This window comes from Eschrichtius robustus, chromosome 1 (genome assembly GCF_028021215.1).
Source record: "Eschrichtius robustus isolate mEscRob2 chromosome 1, mEscRob2.pri, whole genome shotgun sequence".
Lineage (NCBI taxonomy): Eukaryota > Metazoa > Chordata > Mammalia > Artiodactyla > Eschrichtiidae > Eschrichtius > Eschrichtius robustus.
This window is the reverse complement of record NC_090824.1, coordinates 46,995,881-47,023,876: the sequence shown is the minus strand read 5'-3', so window position 1 is coordinate 47,023,876 and position 27,996 is coordinate 46,995,881. Positions and strand designations below refer to the sequence as shown.

General features: G+C 40.6%; 1 pseudogene; it reads left to right on the top strand.

The window, feature by feature from the left end:
* The first annotated feature begins 15,578 nt into the window (after nt 1-15,578).
* On the top strand, nt 15,579-22,926 carry LOC137757333 (small ribosomal subunit protein eS1 pseudogene; annotated as a pseudogene).
* The last annotated feature ends 5,070 nt before the right edge of the window (nt 22,927-27,996 follow it).

Sequence of the window (27,996 nt, the reverse complement as noted above, 5' to 3'; positions counted from 1 at the left end):
GAGTAGGAATTGACCTGATTGAGAGAGAAATGGGAGAGACTTGTTACCCACAGAGGGAAGACCCCCATGTGGAAAAGAGATCAACACCTTTGGAGAATTGAAAGGTTAGTATGTGTGGTGCACGGTGAGCTAGAGGGAGAGCGAAACAAGATATGCTAGATGATGTGGGCCTTGAAGGATCCTAAAAATATGGGAAGGCCACAACAGGCTTCAGCAAAAGGATGACATGATCAGAAGTTCATTTCTAAAAGATGGGTCTACCATGTGGAGAATGGATTGTAGGAGAGGAAGAATGGAAACAAGATCAGCAGTTCAAATTGTTACAGTTGTGCAGGCATCAGGTAATAGTGGATAAGCTTGGGGTGTTAGCGGTGAACATGGAGAGAAGAGGAGGGATAAATACATTTGCTGCCAAGGTGAAATCAATGGAGTAATTACATGCAGGGAGATTTGGAAAGGGAGGAACGAAAGTGGCTCCAGAGTTTTGGCTTGAGTATCTGGGAAGGTGGTCGAGTCATTTACTAATCTGTGGAAAAGGACAGAGGGGTTCGTTTTGAGAACAAGGTATGAATTAAACTGAGGATACCTCTTGAAGGAGTTGAGAAGTGAGAAAGCACTCCGTAAACAATGGAAGGAAATGGTATTGAAGGGCATGAAGGCAGAAAGAAGGCCATCAATACATGTGTCTGCTTGCAGAGGAGTGAATACAGAGGAGGAATCGATTGAAATGGAGAAAAGTGGAAGACCATCTCAAAAGAAAGTCAAATATACTTGAATTCAACCTGTTGTACCTAAGAAGAGATGGTACTGAAGACCACTGCTTAAAGGTTAGGTTAAAGATTTTCCTAATGCCTTGCTCAGGATGGATCCCATGGGCAGATAGGAGGGAGGCACCCTTTCCTAATTTGACACCCTGAGGACATCAAACAGTGACAAAAAATGAATAGAGCAAAATGCCACTCTAGGATATTCAGTCCTATCCAAATATTGGAATGGGGAAAGGGGTTGTAAATAGTGGGGAGAAGGACTCCAGATATGAGAAATCCTCTAGGAGTTGGTTTGAAAATAAGAACAACAGCAACAGTAATAGAAATGAATACAAGTACCATTCATTGTGGTTTTAATATGTGCTCACTAAGCACTCACCATGTTCAATCTCATTTAATTTGTGCAATCACTTTATGAGGTAGGCATATTTTAAATCTCCACTTGCAGTTAGAAAATAGAGTTCAGAAACATAGTTAACTTCCCAAGCATCAAGCAACTAAGAAGTGGCGGAGGCAAGATACAGGTTTAGATTTGATAAACTCTAAAATTCTTGTGCTTTACAGCTAATCACTCCAAATCATTTCTGGCCTCCAGAAACATCAGGCGGCCCATGTTTTGTATCCATTCTAGGAAGAATCTGGAGATGGCTCTGAGCGACCCATCTATACCAACCTTATAGATCCGTCTGGGGTCCCACTGCAGTGGAAATAGCTGCTTAGGGATAAAGGATATATGAGAGGACTGGACATAAGAATAGGGAAGGAATCGAAGCCTCGCCATTCCTTCCCTGCCCCCCGCCACCCCAAGTACTGCCACGATATCTATAATAAACCTCGATGCATTGATCACTGCCTTGGGTTTCATTCTCTGAATCTCTAGGGTAAGGAAGACTCTGTTCCGACAGCCCTCCTCCACCATCCCATATGCCTTCCGAGAAGTGGTAGCACTGGTAGAATGCCAGTGTACATGGGCTTCCCCACACACTACCCAGCCCTTTGTGAGGCTGGGGGAGGTCGAAGAGGATAAGGATGAGGACTGCGGAGGGACTTTTAGCTTAAACAGCCAGGAGACCACGGCGTCCATGGAGGGTTGTGACTAGAAGCTAGAAAGTACAGAATTTAAACTATACTCCACTGGCCACAGGTAATAAATGACTTCCACTCGTTTCTCTTGTATGGAAATCCAGCTGATGGCATATATCACAGGAATGTCAAAAGTGACTGTTTTGTGGCCTCAGCAATTTCATTGTTAAAAGCCATGCACCAAAGTAGAGGATGGTAATTATGGGAGAGAAGATGGGTTTTACCAAGACTAACTCAATCTAACACTGGGTCTTAACAAATCTTGAGTTTCAAACCCATTCCACTCATTGGGAGTCCACGTTTTCATGTCTTTGGAACACTCAGCTTCCTGCCACTATGGAAAAAGGACTTTAAAAGACTTACAAGGCTTCATAGACTTCAAATAAATCTTATGAAACAACATGTTCACGTGTTAAGTGTAAATGAGTCAGAAACATAAGGATTAAATTTCCCTTAAAATACACAGGGGTTTGAAAATGAAGGGAAAAATGCTAAGGGCAAAACGTGTTTTGGATTTTGGCAAACCCAAAACATTTGAAAAAAAATTGGTTTGATGTTTGATGAACCCTAAATACAGCAGAGTTTGCTCATCTCTCGTAATGAAGACCAATAGACAATTTTTTGTGTGAGAACACAGAATCCCATCGGAGTGGCCTCTGGACTCCTCACTACTGTAGAACTTGACTGATTTTCATCTCACTAATTCACAAACTTCTTTACTCAAACGATGGTTGGTGGTCTCTCCCACACGAGTTCTCAGCAAAGACATAATAAGAGAATGCTGGAGAAGACGTCTGGGATTACTAAGACTTCATTAGTCTTATAAAACGCACTTCAGGGCATAACCACTGTACAATAAAACATTAACATAAATCATTAAAATGGAACCATGCCTTGTCAAGATAAACAAGAGGAGTGTATTTTATGTGGCATTGTCCTTATTTCTGTAACTTGGTTCATTCACTTGCTAATTTGCAAAACTGAACAATCAGACATTCTGTGGTATGAATTAAAGCAGTGGGATTACTCCATTCATAGATTTCCCATCAATACCCCTGATTTCTATCCAAGTTTCTAAAGTTGTAAAGCTGGGAACAGTCTGGTGGATGCTTTAAGGTCGTGGCAGTACTATTTTTCCTCCTGAAGTGTTTCTGGGGGCTATGAGAGATCAGAATTGGAAATGTCATTTTTGCCCCTTCGAAATCTTAGATCTTTGATGGGCAAACAGTGGCTCCCCCATTAAAACTATTCTCTCTGTGGTTATTTGTGTTGGCTTTTGATTTAAACTGAAATTTCTTTATCCTTATACTGCTCTGCTAGTCAGATTTGTGTGACTTTTAAAAGACTCTCATAATGTGTATCAGGAAATGTTTCAAAGACAGGTTGCTATAAAAATAGCAACAAGAGGCACCATGGATTGAGCAAGTGCTACGTGCCAGCCCTGTGCTAAGCTCATTGCATACCCTTCACTGTAGAAAGTTCTATGACGGAAGTGCGATTATCTCCATTCTGCAGATGAAGAAATGGAGGTTCAGTGAAGTAAGTCATGGTGGTAGAGTGGCTATTTCAACCGTTCATTTATTTAATAAACACTTATTAAACCATTGATTTGTGTCAGGCATTATTCTAGGTGTTGGGGATATAATGATGAATAAGACATCTCCTGCCCTCACAGAGTTTATATTCTAGATGGAAGAAGACCTTTCTTTCCTGAGAGCCTGTTCTTGACTGCTGTACCCATTCTAGGTGGTTTTTAGGTGTAGAGGGACAGGAATAAAAACTTTATATTGATTTCTTTGGGATTTGGCTCATATGAGAGTGTTTAGTTACAGGAACAAGGCTGTTCATGGGACATTGTTCTTCAGATAGAAAAAAGTTGCCAAAGAAGGAAAGAAAACTTCTTATGAAGAAGTTACCCTTCTCCATTTTGCAAATTAGGTTACTCTAAATTTAAAACTGTTTCTAAATACATTGATATGGACTTGGACCTTGAGTTTTTAAGAACTGATTTTAAGAACTGTAGGTCTGGAGGATGTTCTCTCTTGCCTTACGTGTCCAGTTGAAAAAGAACTTTGCTTTATATCTGTTAGCAAGTACTTGCTGGCATCCTTGTGACTTTCCTAACTGACTGATTTGAAATTTTATTGATTTGAGGGTAAATTGTCAGTGAAAAAAAATTTAACCCAGAAAGCTTTGGACTGAATACCTCAGCTAAATTTTTAAAACTTTTTAGGGTTTAAGAATTTGGGGATGGAAAAGGACCTAGACCAACCCTCTCACTTTATAGAAACTGGGAAACTGAGGATAGAGATTTGAAATACACATAGCCCTCATGAGGGCAGGCCTGTTCTAAATCTCATATGAAAGAAGCAATAGAAATTTTTCTTAGACTAAATTTTACTGATTACTCACATGTTCTCTGTGAGTAAGGGTAAGGAGTTACCCTTACACTTAAGATTGAGATAATATTATCTAGAAACTCCATTCCCTGTTTGTGGAGAGTAGAGTACCTTTCCCAAGCTTTCTGCAAATTTCCAAGGGCTCACATTCCCATGCGCACCTCTGGTTCCAAGTTCCCACGTTAGTTCTGTTTGTGGTTGGTCACGTCATTCCTCACATTATATTCCTATTCCATGGTGTGTTGACCTACACTTGGAACTCTGAGCTTTTACTTAATTCCACCTCTTACACACGAAGAAAGACCCAAACAAACAAACAAACAAACAATTTATATGAAGTCTTTATGTATTTATCAGACTTCACTGAGGTTTTGGTAAGATGGAGAGGGTTTAATTTTGCAACATCTTAACATGGAATATTGGACATCCTTAATCTTAAAATTATCCTTGTCCCTTTCAACAAGTAAGGCTCAGTCTCCAGCCACGTTGCCCCAAAAGCTCTTTCTTTCTCTTCCTGCTCCTACTTCCTTTTCTATCTCCTTCCTCTTGGAACAAAAGCCAAGTTCTTCTATGGTCTCTATTATTTTTTAATTGAGATACAATTCACATACCATGAAATTTGCCAAAGTGAAAAATTAATTTTTTTTTTAGCATATTCACTAAGTTGTGCAACAATCACCAATACCTAATTCCAGAATATGTTAAGAACCCCAAAAGGAAACCCCGTATCCATTAACGATTCTCATTTCTCCAACCCCCCAGCCCCTTGCAAACATTAATCTACTTTCTGTCTTTAAGGATTATCTATTCTGGACATTTCATATAAATGGAATCATACAATATATAGTGTTTGGGGTCTGGCTTCTTTCACTTAGCATAGTGTTTTTAAGTGTCATCCATATTGTAGTATGTATCAGTATTACTTTCCTTTCTGTGATTAGCTAAAATTTCATTGTATGGCTATACCTCATTTGTTTATCCATTCACCAGTTGATGAATGGATATTTTTAATATTATAGCCATCCTAGTACATGTGCAGTGATATCTCTTTGTGGTTTTGATTTCCATTTCCCTAGTGGCTAATGATGTAGAGTATCTTTTCATGCGCTTATTGATATTTGTATATCTTCTTTGAAGAAATGTCTATTCAAATCTTTTGTCCATTTAAATAATTGAGTTATTTGTCTTTTTAAAATTTTCAAGTTGTAGTGTTCTTATATATTCTGAATGTTAGCCCCTTATCAGAAATGTGATTTGCAAACATTTTTTTTTTCCATTTTAGGGGTTGGCATTTCACCTTCTTGATAGTGTCCTTCGAAACCCCCAAGTTTTTGATGTGGTTGAAGTCCAATTTATCTATTTTTAATTTGGTTGCTTTGCTTTTAATGTCATATCTAAGAAACCATTGCCTACGCCAAGCTTACAATGATATACACCTGAGAGGACCTGAGAGGGGTCCTCAGCCAATAGCTAGCAAGAAAATGGGGACTTCAGTCCTGAAACCAGAAGGAAATAAATTCTTCCAACAACCAGTGAGCTTGGAGAGGACCCTGAACCAACCCTGCCACCCAACCCCCTCCAAGAGAACTGAGGCTTCAGCTGACAGATTTCTGCCCAGTGGACCTGACCTAAAGAACTATGAGCTAATAAATGTGAGCCGTTTTAAGCTGTTAAATTTGTGGCAATTTGCTACATAGCAATAGTAATTCAACGAACCATGTTACAAGAACTTATTTGTGGCCTTCTCTGTGACTCATGGTGAGCCATTCTTGTGAACAAAATATTATCAATATCAATGTTTGTATGCATAGTATACTTTATGTAAATCTTATGAGTTGTATTTTCAGAAATAACATATTTGGAAACAAAATAAGTCCCTAAATTAGCGATTTTGACGTATGATTCTGTGTAGTATTGATAATCTTGCTAGGATACCCAAATGTTAGGTTTTTCTAGCATTATCCACTAATTTTTTCTGGCACATTTTCCAGGTTCTGATTATTCAATATAGCATATAGGTCTTTATAAATATGTACTACTAAAATACTAAAAATAAATAAAATAAAAACCACTACTAAAATACTTTTCCTTGGTAAATACTACTAAAATAAAGAATAACTTATGATTTCAAGAATTCACAAGAATTTCTGGGAATTCTGATTTCTTGTTTCCTAAAGCTTAATATCTGTTGGGAATTTGGAAACATTGTTTAGTGTTGCTATAAGGATTAAATAAACTAATGAATGTGAAGGGGTTAGGCCAGGGCCTGGATGCGGAAAGTGCCGATACACGGTACTCATGCTTAAGACACTCTGGTCTTAGACATAAATAACAGGAACATCAAATTGACTATTTGGGTGTTTATGGATTTAACTGACTGCATTTTAATCTGAATTTACATAGCACAGATGAGAGGAGAGTAAGGGAATTTAAAGCAACTGGTTAAGAAGAAATCGAAAGGGATTTGTCTTAAAGGTGGATCAGCAACCTGAAGATTTTTTGCCTCGTGGGGTAGTTTGATGCATTAAAGAATTTATTGAAAGGAATCATCATGATGTATAGTAAAGCCACTTGATGGAGCTTAAAGAAAGATGAGACAATAAGAAAGCAAATGATAACCTTCCCCCCGAAACCCATGTCTATCTTCTTATAAGAGAGAGTGAACTGAGTTTGAACAGTTTGATCTGATTTGATTTGCTTGTTAGTAACAGAAAAATACTTTGCAGTACCTAACAAGCAACACGATCTTTATAACTTAACCACAGAAGCCATATCTACTCTTCCTCTACTTGAGAGGAGGAAGGGATTGGGCTGCAGTTCAGATGGAGGGAATAGAACAAAGAGATAAAATGGATTGAGCTTCAGGGTCTTAACTTCCTCCATTTCCACTAGAATATCCTCTCTTCTATCCATCCAGCCATATTATCCTTTCAAATCTACCTAAAAATTCAACTTTCCTTGGAAAAAGTATCCCTGACTGACCTCATCATTTTTTTCCATTCTCACTTAGCCTTCGGGGACTTTGCCCCTCGTTTGTGTATTTCCATCTTCAAGACCTTCTGTATTCTTTGGTCTGTGGGAGCTATTTCCCCCCATTAGATTATGGGGTCCTGTGACAAAACAAGTCTTTTGTGTGTTTGTTTTTAATTTTCAATTTATAGTGTCCCACACAGGTGGCATTTAATTGGAGGGCATCTATTCACTACAAATGTGTCCCAAATAAGGGTTAATGGTACATGGTGAGAATGTCAATTTAACAAGTAGGGAACGCTTTTTTTTCAGTTAGGTCAAGATTCTCACTCAGTATGAGGCTCCCATTTTCCTATGCAATTTCAAGTAGGATATTTTCCCTCTACAGTCATTAAATCTTTGCTGTTCTCAGACTCCCAAGCTCTCCCAACACCCATTATATTCCTAATACAAATGAGAGCTTGACGAGAACATAAATTGACAGATTGGAGATATTTCAACACATGGCAACCCTTGTTTTTAGAAATAACATAGTTGTCATATTTCACTGGACAAGTGATGGGATTCAAGAATCCCCCAAAAGATTTCTTTTACAACTAAGTCTATTTTGGTAATTTTGGAGTTTTCTAGCTCCTGCTGAATGAATTTGATGGAGTTTCACCATCTTAGGAGTTTGGGGTTCTAGGAGCTGATTATGCTGTCTTTGCCACTCTTGGGTCCCAAGTGTGGGACACATAGGGTACATTTTAGCAGGTGTCGGCAAACCCCACACATGTGGTTTCTTTCCCCTACCCTTTACACAAACAAAAAGTATTTCCATTCGTATTAATTCAGTCTTGAACTTATTTTAGAAGCAGCTGGGAAAAGCCACATTTATCTTTGTCGTTATGCAACCGGCTGAAAATTAAGGAAATCATGTGGTTAGATGATTGCTGAAAAGACCCAACTCATTAGAGATGGGCAAACCTTGAAAGGATTGACTAGGTTCTGAGAGGGCTCCTGAAGTTTGGCTACTTCTCTGAAAGGTAATCAAATTAATAACCTGTACACAGTGGAACAGGATCTCTCGGAAGGTTATTGCGCCATGAGATTATCATCCTTTCCCATATAATTGTCTTTCCCAGTGAGGGTTCCGTCATGGGAGAGTTCAGACCAATAGCATTATGCTGTGACTTCTGGCAGTCTCCTTCCCCAACCCAACCCTGCCTTTCTTTTCTCAGAAATGGTTGGCCCATTGTCTGAGCAACAGCAGAAAATTCAGAACAAGAAAAAGCCCACAGGATCCAAACCTTTATTGCTATTTTGTGGGGATGGTGTAAGTAAAATATGATGCTGATGCTGACGATGACTGCTACTCTAGAGAAAACCTTCTAGGTGACTTTTAGAACAAAGCATTAGACATGGTCTCCAATGAGAGGACTTTCTAGGCCTATGGCTCGTGATAACTTCAAAGTGAGGTCTGTGCACAGAGGGAGGCACTGAGAACATTAGAGACCAAAGTGTTATATGACCTCAAATGTTTCTCTTGCTTGCTTTCTCTCTCTCTTTTTCTTCTGCGCCTGACAAATAGCCTCTGGAAGGCTTATTCCATTAAGGAAGTTCAAGAACCATTGAATTTTCCTATTATTAAAACACTGTCTTTCAACATGATTTACAGCCGTTTCTTTCACTAGAGTAAAATGAGTCCAGAGTGGGAAGTAGCCAGCATGTGACAGAGCCCACCAAGCAAGACTGCTTGATTTGCCCTTCATCGTCCAGATCTCTCTGTGCTGTCACTGTCATGTAAAACTGCAGATACTTTCATACTTTCATAAATGCCAGTATCACAAATCAAGTAGACTTTCTTTTAGATGTAAGTGTCTTTTGGTTTGCTAGTAGGCATTATTTCTAATGTATTTGCTCGAATCTTCAGATGTGTAGCCATTTGGGGCCATGAAACTTCACATCTAATTACTTTGAAATTTGGTACCCTTTTATACTCGGAAAACAACAATGAAAACATTGTCCAATTCTATTCACAATGAAAATATCCCTCAGTAATTTGATTTGCAGGAAACGAAAAGTATTATCAACAGAATATGCTTTTCAAAAATTTATAATCCTTTAAATAGGCAAATCCTTTCTCCGGGATTAGTAGTGTGGTTTGTGTCCTAGGTGCCAAATCCTATTCTCTGATTCAATCCTCAGATCCTTTCTAACAGTGCCTATATTGATTTCAGACCCAGTTTTGCTTAAGAATCTGAGGACAGAATTTGGTCCTGTGTTTCGAGGTCCTTAATAAGGATTTCTTTAAAAATGGAGTTTATCTAAAACATAGCCTTTAGTTCCAAAAGCTAAATTCTGATGTCTCAATGAATATAACAGATGTGCTTAATTTCTAGGTCATCTTTGGTTTTCTCCATGTCTAGCTAAACTTACGCTTCTCTGATCTGGAGGCACAATCTAGAAGGTTGATGCTGAGCTCCAAAAATTACTGGTGACTCTGAGTGTTTCCTTAATACCAAATATTGCCCCGGAATATGTGTATAATTGATCTCCCTACTGTATTTTTAGTGTTCTAGGGACTTGTCCTTTTTGAACACAATGTATATGTAAATGTATATTGTACACATTTATCTTCACAGAGCTCAGATGCTCTCTGTAACAAGGAGTGTAACTGGCGTTCTGCACCTCTAGGAAAGATGAAAATACGTTCTCTTAATGATGATACAGAGATATGAAGACAGTAAAAATCCTAAGTTGACTTTTTGAATCACTAAACAGTGTTCACATTACAAGGAGCACAGTTTTACTAAATGTGTTCTATGTTAATTATTTGACAAATGATTATCTGTGTATGGTATAAAGCAGAAGATTTGTTTAAAATCAGGATACATCATTCCCTACCTAGAAGGGCTAACAGAATTTGCTGTACCTGTCTCACAAACTTTTGTCTGAGAAAAAAAACATATATTCAAAAGTTCTCAGAAATGTAATATGCGCTATATTAATTCAAGAAACCAGAGAGCAGAGAGGTAGTAAGAGAATCATCAAAACATGGCTATATTATGAACACCTAAGTAGAAGAGAATCTTAAAAAGAAAATCAAGAGATTACAGTACAGTTAACCATAGTGTATATGCAATATGCATAATAAAAAACATTTTTGAATGGGTATTGTGAGCCCAGAACAGCAAAAATATGTATAGGAATTGTGTTGATTAATTCTCAGAACTACCCTGTGAAGTATGATCATTGTACACCTAAAGAAAAGGAAACTTAGTTAACATGGAAAAACTTGTCCAAGATCACGCAACTGAGTGACTCAGGCTGGATTTGAACTCATTTGTGTCAAACTCCAATCCTCACAGTCCTAACTACGCTATGTGCCTCTTTCACCCCCCTCACCTCACCCCCGCTCAGTCCTTGTCTCCCAGTAACGTGCTCTGTACATCCCCCCTCTCTGCTCTGTCATCAGTTCTAACCATCTCCTAGTGCACAAATCCAACAATTTCTTGGTCTCAGTCCTTGAATTCTCCGTTACTTGCCTGAAAGGTAATGAAGATAATTCATGGGCTTGATACAGCATTTGCAAAATGATGGTAATAATATAGAAACTGCTTCAGACATAATGTTGTTATTAAGGTAAAAGAGGTTCAGGATCGAGGTTAGGAGCTCATGCTGTGTGACCTTGGATAAGTTATTCACACAGCTATGGCTCATCCTCCTCAGCTGTAAAGCATCAATGATAATAGTACTTGCCTCATTGGAGTGTTGGAAAACTTTGCTAGGGCAATGCCTTTAAAACCGTTATCACTGTGCTTGGCTTGTAACTACCATTCAATAACCATTATTCTGCAGCAGTGTATATTTGTTAGAATTATTATGTAAAAATATGCTGTGTAAACTCTTCTTTCTCCGTGAAATTCTCTCTCTCTTTGATCTCTGTAAAATGACCCTCTTTTGTTTTGCTGCCTCTCTGATGATTCTCTCTTATCTTCTAGCTTCTCTTCTTTCTGCCCCTGTGCACATTTTTTTCAAGGCTTGATTCTTGGCCCTTTTTTCTTTGCCACCTCCAGGATCTCACACTCCCCAGATACCCATCTGATAACAATGCCCTGTCTTTCCCCCTTGTGCCCACCAAGCCAACCACGTCACTATGTCCTCACTACACCCTGGAATTCCACCATCTGCACCTGTTCCCCACCTCTGTCTTTACTTCCTCGTTTCCGGCCTGGGTTGGCTGGACAAATCCTTTCATGTGAAAATCTCTCCTCTACAGACTTGGCTCTTCCAAGCCTGTGATCTCCATATGCCCTATCTTTAACCATTCCAGAAGGCTGGTCACTACTGGAGGTTGTACTTGGATTCACCACAAATCCCTGCTGTTGCATCTCAGTTGGGTGCCCAGGGTTAATTGGATATCCTTTTATTCATGTCTAGTTAATGCCACATCATATTCCCCATAGTAGCATTTCTAAATTTTTCCATTTTCCTGAAGTCTCCAAAGAAACTTCTATACCCTCATTCCTATTTCTTTACCGCGAACATCAAGGACATCTGACCTGAGCTGCCTCACATTCACTTTTTTCCACCTCCCAATTGCTCTGCCAGTGTTGTTAATCTTATCCCCCTTTATCTTCCTCTGAATTCTCCTTCACCAATTAGACTCTCTACTTACTATACATTTTCAATCTCGCCTTCTCTAGTGCCTCCTTGTAATCACGTGTGTTTCCCATATAGTGAAAACTTTTTTTTTTAACCCCTCTAACCTCTCCAGGTATCACCCTCCATGTTTCCTTCCCCTTGCTTTCATATTTCCCCAGAGAAATGTGTCCTTCATAACTTTCCTGAAGTGCATGACCTTGTCACATGCCCCCTTTTCTGTTTTTTCTTCCATTAGCATCCATGGCACCTCATGGTTCTGTCTTCTTAATTGATTCCTCTTCTATTTAGTCTAATTTAATTCAATCAACATGTATTCACCATTCATTTATTTCAACTGAGGTTGAAGAAGCAAGACACTTTCTGGCTAATTCTGCCAATACGGGATATGGCTGATAGTAGCACTGCCACCAAATTATCAAGATTTCCTTTCTCTAAAACGAATTGACTTGGAATAATGAATTATATCCTCTCCAACTCCAGGACTTGAAGATTTGGTTGATGGTGATGACAATCACCACTGAAATAACCTCACAAAATTTGCTTTGTGCATGTGTAACAGGCATGGTTATGCCGGGTACATCTTATTTTAACAAACACTACATCCTGTGTGTAACCTGCTAGGTATTATTCCCAGTGCTTTACAAAAATTAACTCACTGAATCTTAAGTGGGTTACACTGTCCTGCAGATAATGAATGAAGTACCTATTGAAATAAAGCACAAATTGCTATTGTTGTTTTACTGATCTAATATTGTTTTTAGTTGGATGGTCTTTATTACAAAGTGTTTGATTTCTCTTCTATTTAATGGAGAACTTCTCTTTGGTGGATGTATATATTCTCTTTTATTTTGTTCTTTAAAAAATAAAATTTAAAAAGCAAAAAACCCAGTGGGTATTATGATTAACCCCATTTATGAAGTAGATATTATGATTAATTCCATTTTATAGATGAGAAAACTTAGAGACATTTAAATAACTAATCCAAGGTTGTATAGCCAGCAAGCGACCCAGCTGGAATTGGAACCCAAGCAGTATGGTTCCAGATTCAGTGCTGCATAGGTACTCAGTAAATGATTATTGGATGAAAAAAACACTTGAGGAAGTTATTTTCTGACTACTTCCAAAAGCTAATTTAAGATTTTTACTTTCATTTAAATTATTTCTAATATTTTGCATGTTCTTGCTGCTTCCCTTAATCACTTGAGAAAAAACTGTCCTTACAATCTGGATGTGGAAGTGTGTCAGTGGGACTAAGTAAGTAGATCTCCAGATAACAAAACCATTTCAGAATTTCCTTTTGCATTCTTGTTCTCATTTTAGGCACACCTGGCATGGCATTATTGGGGGATCTTTCTAGAAGGTACCGTGCAGGAACGGTTGTCCTCTCTAGGGAACTCTGTGGTTGCTACTTCTTCAGAAGGTCTCAGCACACAGACTCCATCCCGTAGGTACCGTGGTGGCCGTAAATCCTGTTGTGTTGGCACTGCTGTCAGGAAAAGGTTAAGACATCCTTTGCCAAGGGGCCTTTTTTTTTTTTTTGTACATGTATTAGCTGCTATTCCATCTTGTTTGTATACCATGCATAAGTACCTGGCAATTCTCTAATCTTTTAAGCATCAAGGAGTTCCTGTCTGGGTAGAGAAGACTGACCAGAGTGATTCACCATCTTTCGGCTGATCACCGCTTATTCTGTTATATTATTCTGTCCTAGAATTATTTTCTGACCACACATATGAATGGTGTGAACCAGACATGTTTGTATTTTCTAAATCATTCATGGCATCTTCATGTTTGTTCCACTGCCAATGATAATTATATGACAGTTTTCTTTCCTGATTTTTCCATGCTATAAATATTTCTTCAGTAAGATTCCCTGTGATGATCATTGTTTGAGATCCAGGAACCAGGTAAAGCAGAAACCTAGTTCAATTCATCTATAATCCTAAATGCTGCCAACCTTAAAAAATAAGATTTCTGGTAGTTTCTGCTCATCTAAATATCTGCTATATGAGATACAAAGGAAGCACATTTAATAACATCACTAACTTTTTGTGAGGAGCAGAATATAATTTAAGGAAAAGCTTTTACAGTAGTATAGCAAACAATTATATAAAGGTTATAATTACAGTAAACCTAATCATCTTTATTCTGTCCTGTATTATTATTTAAATTTTTATAAACCTGTGTGCATTTGAAAAAAATATAACATTCTTCCTAAGTTATCTAGGAAATGCACTTTCTCTTAATATTTGTGTTAGTAGTCAAACTCTATTATAGTTACCTATAAGAAAGTTATTAATTTTTTATACAAATTACTAGCTATTATAATCATGAATAATTAGTAAGGCATTTTACTTTTACAATGATAAATATATTTCATATTTGAATTGAGAGATATTATATTAGCAGATAAAGCAAATAAAGTAATTTTTTTTCCTCTAATGATATTTAGCCCACTGACCCACAGTTGAAAGTTAATATTGAGATATTAAAATTGTCTAATTATGTCTAATCTGCTTTTGGTGTCAAAATATGAAATGAATTTTATGAAATGATAGTGTTGTCCTTTCCAACATACTTACTTAGCAAATTAAAAAGTTGGCACCTCTATTAAAAAAAGTAATCCAAATGTCACGTTTTGGTCATCTTACTAGTGCTGTTATGCTCAATGGATATGATTGTAAGACACAATCACAGGGTCACTAATCATTTACAAGTTCCAGGATAGTGAAAAATAATATTGAAGTAGACATTCAGCTACTTGGTCTTCTAGAACCTGATGCTGAAGGTAATGCCAAATACAAGATTGAGCCTGAATCCTGAAGTTTAGTGCATATTTAACATTTGTCTTTTTCCTTCCCAAATCCATTACTTCCCTCTTATTCTAGGTTTTGATTCCCTTGGTGTCTTTATTCCTAGGTGATCTGTCTTTTTTCTCAACTCCCGTAGATCTTATGAGAGGCCCCACTCATTTAACATTTAATCGTTATACTATTTCTTTGTAACATTTCTAGGTCCAGTGTCTTGCCTGTCATTTAATTTTTGTGTGCATACTTCTACTATCCCCAGATCAATTAATAAACTCCTTGAGGTTAGGCACGGACATTACTTTCTTTAGATCCCCTACAGCCCTTAGCTCTGTGTTTTGTGAATGAGTAAATGAATGACATAATTCAACCTTTACAGAGCATCCAGAGCGGAAGAGTTGTTGGGTCTGTCTTGTGGAGTGGAAGTTCTAGTGCCAGAGAGATTTTGCCAAGCTTACCATCCCATGAATTAGAGTGGAATGAGCAAGCTGGCCTAAAGCTGAGTCCCCCGTGACATATCCATACGCTTAGATCTTGTGGCATGGGAAATCCACAGCTGTTGGATAACAAACGCAACTTAGTAAGTGCTGGGTCTGTGCATATATACTCTGTTTCAGAGCATCTCTTGATAAATAACATGTATATGGGTTCATATACTCCAATTAAATATAAGTGAAAGTGACAGAGCCAGGGTTTGAACTTAAGCAGTTCAGCTCGGAAGTTCCAGTTTTTAATTGCTACATTACATTGCATCTTCCTGATGTATACACAGAACAATCATCATCTAACCCTCACGGCTCTAATAGCTAGAGAGATCAGCCTGAAATCCTAGGAAGTGCCACAGTGCCCTGACAGGGCCCAAATACTTATTTTCTAAGACCACCAAAACTAGTCCTGGAGGGAGGATGATCTGTAGCCTCGAAGTGAAGTTCTGGAAGAAGCTAAGGTACCCTCAGGTATGTGGGGTGGTTCAGAGTTGGTCTGAAAGGATAGCTGAGAGTCAGTCTGCCCTGTCTGTAGAGTGACCGTATAATTTACCGTCTAAACTAAGATATTTTTGAGTGTGAAAGGAAATTCTGTAATCATCACGATGAAACTGCAACTACAAAGCGATACTCTCCCAGGCAGTCTTTACTGGCTGAGTCTGCCAAAATCTCTGAGAAAAGGGGAAGAAAAATGTAAGTAAACGTGTTAATGTGGGAAGTCAATTATCTGAGGGAGAATAAAGTTGGGGTAAGAGCATTATACCTAGAACAGAAATCAAATGCAGTTAATAATGTTTAGAAAAGAATCGGGCAAGTACGTATGACAGAAAGAGGCAAAAACGTATCTAGACACACAGAACAATATGGTAGTTTGTGTGAGGGTGAGAATAAGTCAGGGGAACAAAGGAAGCTGAGAATGGATTTCAAAAAACATTTGGGAAGTGAGGCCCAGATTGATCTAATATCGGGCGCGGACATCATTGCCGTACCTTCTGGGTTCAGGATTTCCCCTATTTTTATCGGATGATGTGCAGATATATCTTCTCAGCTGGCTGAGTTTTCTGAAACCTCCAATGAAGGAACAACAGACGTAAGTAAACTCGGAAAACTTGGAAGCCAACTATCTGAAAGAGGATAAGATTGGGACAAGACCAGTACACCCAGGAACAAAAAATGAAAGCAGTCAATGCTGTTAAGGTAAGAAGTGGGTGAGTACATATGAGAAGAAGAGAGCTGAGATACAAATGCATGTTGAATGTGAGTCAGCAGTTCATTTCCAGATCTAAAGTGAAAGGAATTTGACTTCACAAATTTGAAAGAAAACTCTGATTGCTCCAAGACTTGCCAAAGGACCTTATGAGAGCAGTATGCAGTTCTGACTTCTACAATTTTAAAAGATGCAAAGAATTAAAGTCCAGAAAAGTATAACCAGATAGATTAGAGTGGTGGGAGCATGGCCTCTTACGGAATTTAGTGGAGAGAGAGAGAAAGCTAAGGGTTGATTTCACGGTTTTCAAGTATCATAAATAATATAGATACTCATTTGGCTTCTCCACAGTAGATTATAAAGAAGAAATGAGCTGCCACTGCAGCAAAAGATATGTTAGTAATGCTTAAGGAAGAACTTTTTTGACCAAATACTGGGGCAAAGAAGTGCTGAAATGTCTGACCCTGTAATCTTTTTATGATAGGACAGAAGATCACCAGTCCTGGGTTGTCATTATACGTCGTATTTGATCTAGGAGGTCCTGAGGGGTGAGTGGAGGAATCTGAGAGAGTGTGAAGTTGTCTCTTGACAGATCTGGAAGTTCTGAAACTGGTTGGAGGGGAGAAGGAAAAGTCAAAGTCAATTAACCATTAAAAACAATAACACGATCTCTATCCCTGGGTCGTGGATGTGTTGAGATGATTCCTGACATGGGGCAGGATCGGGGAGCCTCCACTGCTGAAATCCAGATGGTGACACTCTGCCATTGTCCTGTGACTTCACCAATTATTCCTCTTCATTCTACTCTAATCCCAGGTGATTAACCTGGGTGGAGGCCCTGCCTTCAGCTGTGAGTTGAGCATCACTTCTCCCTTTTGAGCTAGGAAGAGCAGCTTCTGTAGCTGTCCCTCCCAGAAACTCCACAAAGCTTCCTTAAGCCCCAGAGGCTTTCTCTGTCTGGTCAGAGACCCAAGACAGATGTTTACTGTGGTCTTGTTTGGTACCCTGTTCTTCCATTAGGAGAGAAGGAATGCCCTTGCATCAGGGCAGCAACCAGCATTGAATCATCTTCAGTTAATGTTCAATTAACTGATGTAGCAGGACCCCTGAAACCTTTCTTGCCATCACAGAACACCAGGTAGAGCTCCACATCCAGACTCTCTAGGCCCTCTGACCACTAGACTTGAACCTCCCTCACTCAGATCCTGAAGCCCAGAATCTGCAGAACCAGAACTACACAGCTGTCCACAGCACCGAGGGGCTGGTCTCCTTAGGTGGATATGTTATTTTCTGCTTGTTAGGAAGGCAATATAAATGGAGAAGATGTCACTGAAGATTCATGGTTTGTCATTGAGAAGTAGGTCAGCAGGAAGGAAAGGATGTACAAACTTACCTCTTGTGATGGGGGTCTGTGCATAGTCACCCTGATGTTTACTCTGAAACCACTAAATTGAGTAAAAATGGGGAAATGTAGCATTAATCGAGCTCTTTACTCCATGATGTGGCTCTCAGAAAGGAATCCTACTGCGTCTAGATCCAAGGCACTGTTTTTGTCCCTATGGTCAGCACTAGATGTGCTGTGCTCAGTGGCCACTATGCTCTTATGTAGGCACTGGAGATAAGACAATAAGACAGTGTTTCACTCTCATGGGGTTTTATACTGAGTGAGAGGAGACAGACTATGAACAAATAAGCAAATAAATAGACAAGAAAATATAAGATGGTGATAGGTGATAGTAAATCAGGGTGATTGATGGAGAGTTAGTGCTGGGGTGTGGGAATAACTTAGCTTGAGATGTTGGGGACAGACTAACTAAAGACGTTAATCGGTGACTTGAATGACAAAAAAGAGCCAACCGGGTGATGATGCAGGGAAATGGCTTCCCTGCGGAGGGAACTGCTAGTGGAAAGGCCCTAAGCTGGGAAGGAGCTTAGTGTTTTGGAACAAACAGAAGACAGACCCATGTGGCTGGAGCTGAGTGAGGTTGGGATACATGATGAGGTTGGAAAGTTTGTCAGGAGCCAGATCATGAGGGATCTTGTGGGCCAGGGGAAGAGCGAATCCAGAATGGTCCTAGAATTGGATTAGACCCTAGCATGCATCTAGTTTGCCCTACTTACTTCAAAAATGAGCAAACAGAGCCTGAAGAGATGAGATTTTGTCACTCCATGTCCACCAGCCAACCTTGGTTATGCTACAACTGGAAACAAGATCTTCGACCCACAGTCTTTGTCACTTATCATTAAACTCTTCCTGAATACTAAAAAGGTGGGACTCCTGAGAATCGTTGAACACTTAAACACCTCGTCTTTAAAATATGCCACAATTGTACTGTCTTCTTGACTCATATTCGACAATGAGAAAATCACAGAGGCAAAGTCAATATTGTAGATTCCTATTTTCCATAGAGAGGGACAGTTTGAATATTTGATTCTTATTTCTCATTAAGAATGAAATTTTATAAGAAAAAAACGATTTTTTTCACCAAGAGCCTATGTTCAGCTGCCATGCTTGCCATGAAGAATTTTCATAGCCAGGATCACACTTCAGACTTCTTGGTAGGCTTGGGTATAACCTGGAAGAGCATGGGGGGAGGGCAGGGGAGTATGTGTGGGTATGAGACAAACATGGGTAAGGGCTGGTCAATTATTTTTAAAAAATCAGGGGACTTCCCTGGTGGCTCAGTGGTTAAAAATCCGCCTACCAATGCAGGGGACACAGGTTTGATCCCTGGTCCAGGAAGATCCCACATGCCACGGAGCAACTAAGCCCATGCGCCACAACTACTGAGCCTGCGCTCTAGAGCCTGCAAGCCACAACTACTGAGCCCGCGTGCTGCAACTACTGAAGCCTGCGTGCCCTAGAGCCTGTGCTCTGCAACACAACAAGAGAAGCCACCGCAACAAGAAGCCTGCGCACTGCAACAAAGAGTAGCTCCCGCTCGCTGCAACTAGAGAAAGCCCACGCGCAGCAACGAAGACCCAATGCAGCCAAAAACAAAAAACCAAAAACACAACAACAACAAAAATCAGGCAGTATGGCATAGTTACCGAGCACGTAGACTGTGGCTCTAGACTAGATGGGTCTGAAACCCAGCTCTGTCACTAACCGGCTGTGTGAATTTGGGCAAATAATCTAATCTCCGTTCCTCATTTCCTTACCTATAAAAGGGAGTCATAATAGTATCCTCCTCATAGGGAATTAAACAAATTAATATCTGTAAAAAAACATGTAGAACAATATTTGTTGCATAATGCTTGTTACATAACAAACACTATATAAATGTTTCAAAGATTTAAAAAGGGACATGAAAAGTATGGAATTATCCTTCACCCACCTTGTAAAAAAAGGGAGGGGGGCTTATAAACATCTTTGTAGACCAGTTATGCATTGTTTCAATAGTGAGTTTGACTTAGTTTGACTTTAGTGTCATAGTTTGACTTTAGTGTCACACACCAAATGCAACCCCATCATTCTAGAATTGGGATGTATTCCTACTACAGGGACATATGGTGCTGCTTCTATGTCTAAGAGGAGTTATCATTCTACTGTACATACATTCACAATCAGAAAATCTCATTGTAAGTTACCTTTACACAGGACATATGTGCATATACATGTCTTGGTTTTTCAAATAGCAGTGACTTTGCCTAAAGGAGCAGTGGCTTTCACATCCTCCTCTGGGTTGGGAAGAAGGCTTTATTGATGAGGGAATATAAATGGAGATTTATTTGGGACTAGCTGAGATCTTCAGTTCTAAAAGGATTTGAGGCTGGCTTCATTAAGCACAGACCCACAGCAAGAGATGTGCTAGTGGAATAGAAGCTTGTTGTCACTGCTCTAGCCCCTCAATCATTCAGGATTTATAACCCCAAGACCTTCTGCCAGCCAGGTGCAATGGCAAATGACGCCCTCATTCTCTGGCCTGGAGTCCCCTAGATTTCATGCTACCGCCCCTTATGCTTCCTTTCCATTAACTAACTGATAAGCCCTGACAGACTTTTTGTTTTCTCTCTCTTCTATAGTCTCCCCTTTTCTCTCTATCCTTGAAGGAGAAGGTAATGGAGAAGAGTCCCACTCCTTTCTCTAGGAGATCTTGAATGGACAGAAGAGTGTCCTTCTTGTCTTTGTCTAGGGATGAAAGTATTACTGAGGGGACAACTTCAGATCCAAAATGATAGGCCTGGAAGGAACTGCAGAGTCCATTGGAATACTTCCTTACTTTGGGATTTTTAGGCACACGGTAGGAGGAGTTAATGCTTGCACAGTGAACTAAGGTAAACGGAGGAGATTGCTTATAGCTGAGGTGCCAAGCTGGGCACACCCGCTGCCCTGCTTGGCCACCCTGAGGGCTGAGGGGATCTTCAAGAGATCTGTGATCTTCAAAGCCAACCCTACATATCAATAGCTGAAGGTGAGGAAAAAGAGAAAGTGGAGGGTCATGTAGAAGGATTATGATCCAGGCCTGACTGCCCATTGCCTGACCCTGGTTCACATTTCATTGGCCAGTACTTGTCATATAGACACAATTGACTGTAAGGAAGACTGGGAACTGGGTTTAGCTTGTGTGTCCAGGAGGAAAGGATACTGATTTGGTGAATAGCCAGTCAGTTTCTACCATAGAGAGTATGTGGCCAATGGTGCTCCAAGGACAGTGGCAGAATTGAAACACATTTCTTTTTTTTAAATTAATGACCTTTTTTAATTGGTGACCTTTTGATGGCAGAGGACTGAAAACTCCACCCCCAGATCGTGCTAAGTGCCTCCACTTTTATTTATTTATTTATTTATTTATTTAATTTATTTTTGGCTGTGTTGGGTCTTCGTTTCGTGCGAGGGCTTTCTCTAGTTGCGGCAAGTGGGTGCCACTCTTCATCGCGGTGAGTGGGCCTCTCATTATCGCGGCCTCTCTTGTTGCGGAGCACAGGCTGCAGACGCGCAGGCTCAGTAGTTGTGGCTCACAGGCCCAGTTGCTCCGCGGCATGTGGGATCTTCCCAGACCAGGGCTCGAACCCGTGTCCCCTGCATTGGCAGGCAGATTCTCAACCACTGCACCACCAGGGAAGCCTGAAACACATTTCTTAAACCAAAGCACAGTGCTCTCCTCACCAAACCACACTCTGCCATCTCTCTCATAGGTTTCTTACCTTAGGGGGATAAAAAACCCCACAGCCCACAAAAGTGGCTAAAAGGGAGCCAAGAAGAAAGTTGTTAGTCCCTTTTCTAAGAAAGATTGGTAAGAAAGCTTTGTTACTGAACCAACTTTGTTTTGCCTGGCGCTCAGCAAGCCAAAACGCTGAGACACCCAGGCCTGCAGCAAAGAGAGGGCTTATTCGCAAGGTGGACCAAATGAGGAGACGGGAGACAAGACTCAATTCCGCCTCCCCATAGGCAAGGGGCTGGGCGTGTTTATGGGATAACGAATATGGAAGCAGGGCATCTGAGGCATGGGGCATGTGGGGGGCGTGGGGGGCATGGGGAAAAGGTGCGGTAATCGTGGTTCTGCGCAGGTGTAACTAAGTACAGGCCTCTGTAGTTCAAAAGTGGAGGCACATAGCACGATCTGGGGGTGGAGTTTTCAGTCCTCTGACATCAAAAGGTCACCAAGAGGACACTCGCACATGCCCAGTTGGAGGGTCGGCAGTCCTATCCAGTCTTTAACCAGCTCAGCTTCAACTAGTTGCAGCTGAGACTCCAAGTTCCTGGAAAAAACTCCCCCAAACGTCTTATTGTTTAGGCTGCATGTTGCTTGGAGGACATTCAGGTCTTAAAATGACCTTGATTAGTGAAGGCAGGTGAAATGGATTTGACTAATCATTATGCAAGGTTTCAGCATCAGCTATGTTCAATATTAGAAGTACAAGAAACAATACTCTCAAGGACTCAAGGAACCAAAATTGTATCTGATGGCCTCAAGTGTCATATTTTTAAAGTGAGCCTTGTTGATCTACAGAAAGATGAAGTTGCACTTAGAAAATCCAAGCTAACTACCGAGGATATTCAGGGCAAAAACTGTCTGATCAACTTCCACGGCATGGATCTTACCCATGAAAAAGTGTGCTCCATGGTCAAAAGAATGGCAGACCATGACTGAAGCTCAGGTTGATGTCAAGACTACTGATGGCCATTTGCTTTGTCTGTTGTGTTGGTTTTACTAAAAAAAAACAGAAAAAGAAACAACCAGATTTGGAAGAACTCTTACACTCAGCACCTACCTATAGGTCCGCCAAATCTAGAAAAAGATGATGGAAACCACGACCCAAGAGGAACAGACAAATGATTTGAAAGAAGGGCTCTATAAATTGATTTCAGATTGCACTGGGAGAGACATAGAAAAGACTTGCCAATCTAGAAACACCGCTTTATGATGTGTTCATTAGAAAAGTAAAAGCGCTGAAGAAGCCCAAGTTTGAATTGGGAAACTCATGGCGCTTCATAGTGAAGGCAATGGTTCTGGAAAAGCTCCCAGGGATGAGACTGGTGATAAGGTTGAGCGAGCTGATGGAGATGGGCCACCAGTCCACAAATCTGCCCCAAATTCAGACTTTTGTTTCTTTTAACATCTTTATTGGAGTATAATTGCTTACAATGGTGTGTTAGTTTCTGCTGTACAACAAAGTGAATCAGCTGTACATATACATACATCCCCATATCTTCTCCCTCTTGCGTCTCCCTCCCTCCCTCCCTATCCCACCCCTCTAGGTGGTCACAAAGCACCGAGCTGATCTCCCTGTGCTATGCGGCTGCTTCCCACTAGCTACCTATTTTACATTTGGTAGTGTATATATGTCCATGCCACTCTCTCACTTCGTCCCAGCTTGCCCTTCCCCCTCCCCGTGTCTTCAAGTCCATTCTCTACCTAAAATTCAGACTTTTAATGGTGACAAATACAAGTCTTATTTGTGGGGGGAGAAAAGAAAAGCACAGCCCCTTAAAAACAATTCTGGCATAGAATCCAGTCAAATTCTGCTCACAGGAAAGGCCCGGTGCAACACGTGGGAATCCCACAAAGAAGGGTCAGCCTTGCCTCTTGATACGACAGAGCATCTGCACTGTACCATGAACCCTTTGTAAGAAAATCGGCCTCCGAATCCTGAGCCTTGCTTTTTCTCACTTCTTTCGGACCTTCCCCACTTGGTTCCTTCCTGCGGAGTGGGAGCCCAAGATGAGGGTTATTGCACGGTTCACCGCGAACACCTGTCTCTCGGTTTTACCTCAACCTTTGATTCAGATGCTTTCCTTCCCTTCCCTTCTATATTTGGCCCTTTGGTCTGTCCCCCCGAGCTGACTTTCATCATCCAACTAGAAACAACACCCTCTTCTCGCTCCCAGTTTCTCTGGGAACCACAGGGAGTAACCCCCAAGCCTCCCGCCCTCCCCGTGGGGCTAGCAGGGCTTCAAAGGCGCATGGCGGCTGCCCCACCTCACGGCTGGACTGCCTTTCTGTTTGAACAGCTTCCATTGCTCACTGCTGATCGGTAACTCAGTGATTCATTAAACACATAAACAATGAGTGAATCTGTTCCATTAGCGAGGCCACCTGTTGATCTCAGCCGCTCCGCCGCTCGCAGCTGAACTCGGTGCACATGAACAACAGAATGCCTCTGTCAGTCGAGCGCCCCGTCCGTGTTTGATGGCGTGTTAGAGCTGGAAAAGCAGAGTCCCGGCTCTGCTGGCGCTTTCATGCCCTTCCTTTCATCTGGTGGCAGGGTTGCAAGAATATACTGTGAATACAATGCACCTCTCTATAATCAACGGGAAAACTCCAAGAGTTTGGTCATTATTGCCCCCGTAGGCTTGCGGAATGAGACAAAGAGGAGAGAGGGAAGATCCTGTACCCTTTGGCCTGCAGGTGCCGGGGCAACAGAATTAACCAAGGGCTACACAAAAACAAAAACAAAAAACCCAAACCAAGCGAAGCCAACTATCTGTAAAAAGCAATCCTATTGATTGCGATGACATCTTCTCTCCCCTGGAAATAATACAGTCTTTGCTACTTGGCTGCTGGTTCCCGCAGCTGCGCCAGGCCTTGAGGAACTGGTCTACTAGTGTGTACCAGCTGATTTTAAATCAAGACTACTAAAAATCCTACAGAGCTGAGTTAAGGTTCTCACACAGGCATCACAGTCAAGAAAACTTGATATTATTATTTTACAATACACCATTTTCTCTTATGTATAACTAACTCCTCCTATTATTATAATAAAGAGGGGGCCTTTCATAAGATCAGCAACGTTTGCTTGGAGCCTGAAAGCTGTACATACCAAGAATAGGGAAACATAATCTTTTCTCAACTATTAAATTGCCTCTTTAGGGTGAATTTAGTTTTTGAATGCCATAGTCGTTAAGTTTTGTATTGCATACTTCAGACTTGTTAGGTATACATTTCCCTGTAGTGACACTTCGATGGAAATATTTGATTACATAGCTCAGGTTTTATGTTTTTGATAGGTTTATTCTAGTATATCAGTAAAAGCTTTGTTCACTGGTTTTTTAAGAACATGGAAGATGAAGAAATTAAGGGAAATGACTCTTCAAAGCAAACTCCAGTTCCTATCAGCTTACCATGTAAAAATTTTTTAAAAAATCAGTTTCATTACCATACAGGTTTCAGAGATTACTGTTGCTAGTGGCTGTTTTACTTCCATTTTTGTAGCCCTGGAAATGACAGAACTCCAGGTGAGGAATTCAATTTGTGCCTCTTTCATGAATATTATTTTGCTTTTAGAGGATGTACTTTGAGCTACAACCATTCAGAGTGAACAAGGTAAACAGACTGAGGCAGGCAGATCCCACTACTTGGGTTTTCTAGGCAGGTGTGAGCATATCTCCCTCATCCAATACATAAAAGGACCACGTGCATTTTCAAAGGGATTTCTGCAATCCTGGTCTTTTGACAACAACCACTACGGTATGATTGCCAAATGCAGGTGGTCGTGCAATCGAAAGAATCCTCGGAGTCCTCCATGCAAAAAAGAAAAGCACAAGAAGTGACTTTTAAAAAAGACTAAATAGGGGACTTCCCTAGTGGTCCAGTGGCTGAGACTCTGCACTCCCAATGCAGGGCGCCTGGGTTCGATCCCTGGTCAGGGAACTCGATCCCACATGCCGCAACTAAAGATCCCACATGCCGCGACTAAAGATCCCACATGCCGCAACTAAAGATCCCACATGCCGCAACTAAGACCAGTGCAGCCAAATAAATAAATAAATAAATAAATAAATAAATAAATAAATAAAATATTTTAAAAAAAGACTAAACAGGAGATAGCCACATACAAACTAACAATTAGATGGAAAACTCAGAGCTATCCTCTCATGTGATTAGACTAGTACCATCCAATAGAACTGTCTGCAATGATGAAAGTGTCCTATACCTGTGCTGTCCAGTGAGATAGCCACTAGCCACATGTGGCTACTGAGCACTTGAAAGGCGGCTAATATGACTGAGGAACTAAATGTCAGTCTTAGTTAACTTAAATGTAAATAGACACATGTAATTAGTGGTTACTGTATTGGACCAACAAGGATTATTCTGTAACTCAGTGAGGACATAGACCAGGTTGGTCTTGATTGTGATATGCCCAGTACCTGGGTTGGTTTCCTACCTTCGCTGTAAACACTCAATAAATATTTCTTTCATGAGAACATAAATCTGATCATGCTGCATCCTCCCTTAATAGTCTTTGGTGCCTCTCCCGGCCAGAGAGCTCTTAAGTCCTGGCAGGCCCTCAACTCCACCTACCTTCTGCTCCAGCATATACAATTTTTTAATCCATCCTTTGACTTACCCTCATTTTCCTGTCACTCTGTTTTTGTATGTGCAATTTCCTTGGCCTGGAATACTCTTCTTCCCACTCGTCCACCTCGGCAGATCTCTGCTTATCTTTCAAGACCGGAAGTATGACTTTCTTTGTAAAATTTTTGCCAGCTGCCTCAGACTGAGTTAATCACCCTCTTCTTTGGGTTCCCATAGTGGCGTAGTATAAATATCAGAGCCGGGGTGTCTTAGGGCAGATTCTCAGATCTGTGAGCAAATATTTGTAAGGAAATTCCCAAGGGAAACTAGGAAAGTAGTGGGTGGGGGCAGAGGGCAGGGAGGGGAGGAAGCCAAGTAAGTGTGCAATCACAAAGTCACACAGAGGGTGGTTTTTGCCCGATCTGCAGACAAACTTATTAACTCTATAAATCAAGCCTTAGAGTTGTCCTGAACGAAGGCGAAGAAACTAGAGATTTCAGACGCTCACATCCATCAGTAACTAGTTAAGGACCACCCAGGGGCTGTGTGTGCACTCCCAGGCACTTTGGTCTCTCCATCTGCGTGTGCCAAGGAGACTCAAAGGATAGTTCTCCAAGATAGAGGGCAGGTTCTGGCTGTGGGAAGTGAAGCCATTAGACATTCGACATTACCACTACGAGGGGTGTTAGAATTGAGTCTATCTGGTTGCAAACCCAGATATATCTTTTCCTAGAGAAATGTGACAATTGTTTTCAGTCTCAGTTTCCTCCTCTGTAAGATTTAGAAAATAATTGTATGTAACTCTCGGGCTTAAGGTGAAGTTTAAATAGGATAATGTGTGGAAAGTATTTAGCATAGTGTGGGGTAACTCATAAAAAAGTCAAAAAATGTTACATTATTATAACACAGCATCTTATTATGATTGCATATCACTCCTCCACAAGCGTTGAGATTTTCTAGGGCAGTAATTGGCCTCATTGGTCTTTAAATCACTTGAACCTAAGCCAATGCCTGATCTTGAGTAGATGTCAGATCAATCAATATTTCTTGAGTAAATGAGTGATACTCACTTTTGAACTAATCTCTCTTATCATCTCTGATGATACATTGAAATTCTCTCTTCATGTGTCTATTTTGCCCAGTAGACCACATTGGTAAGGTTTCTTATTCTCTTTTGATTCCCTGAAATATGGCACACACTGATACATGACAGTTGCTAAATAATTGTTGAACTGACGTTTGTTGGTTAAGGGTTCAGAATCCTCTAAGGGTAAGACCATTATAATCTGAAGGGTTGTTTTCTCTACTTCAGAAGAGTTTGTTTGCAGACAGTGATCTCAGGTCACTTATGGTTCAGTATAGGAAAACAGAAACTCCTCTAGGTTTTCAAGCAGAATATGATTTAATAGAGGGAATTAGGTGCTATAGCAGGCAGAGTTTCTAAAATGATCCCCTAAAGAAGTTCCCCCACTAATCCCAGAAGCTCTGAATGTGCTCATATATCATTCCTGTGATTATGTTGTGTTATATGGCATAGTTTATCTTAAGAAAGAGATTACTTGGGTGGCCTGATCTAATCACAAGAGCCCTTAAAAGCAGGGCATGTTCTCAGCTGAGAACAGAAAACAGAGTCAGAGCAGAAGTGTGAGGGCATTTGACCTGAGGGTCCTGTTGCCGGACACGATGTTCTAAGAAAGACTTCATGTGCCGTTGCTAGTTTGAAGGTAGAGGAGGCCATGTTGGGGGGAATGTGGGTGGCTTTTAGGAGCTGGAGAGGCCTCTGGCTGACAGCAAGCAAGGAATTGGGGACCTCAGTCCTAAAACCATAAAGAGATGAATTCTGCCAACATCCTGAATGAACCTGGGAGGAGATTCTTTCCAGAGCCTCCAG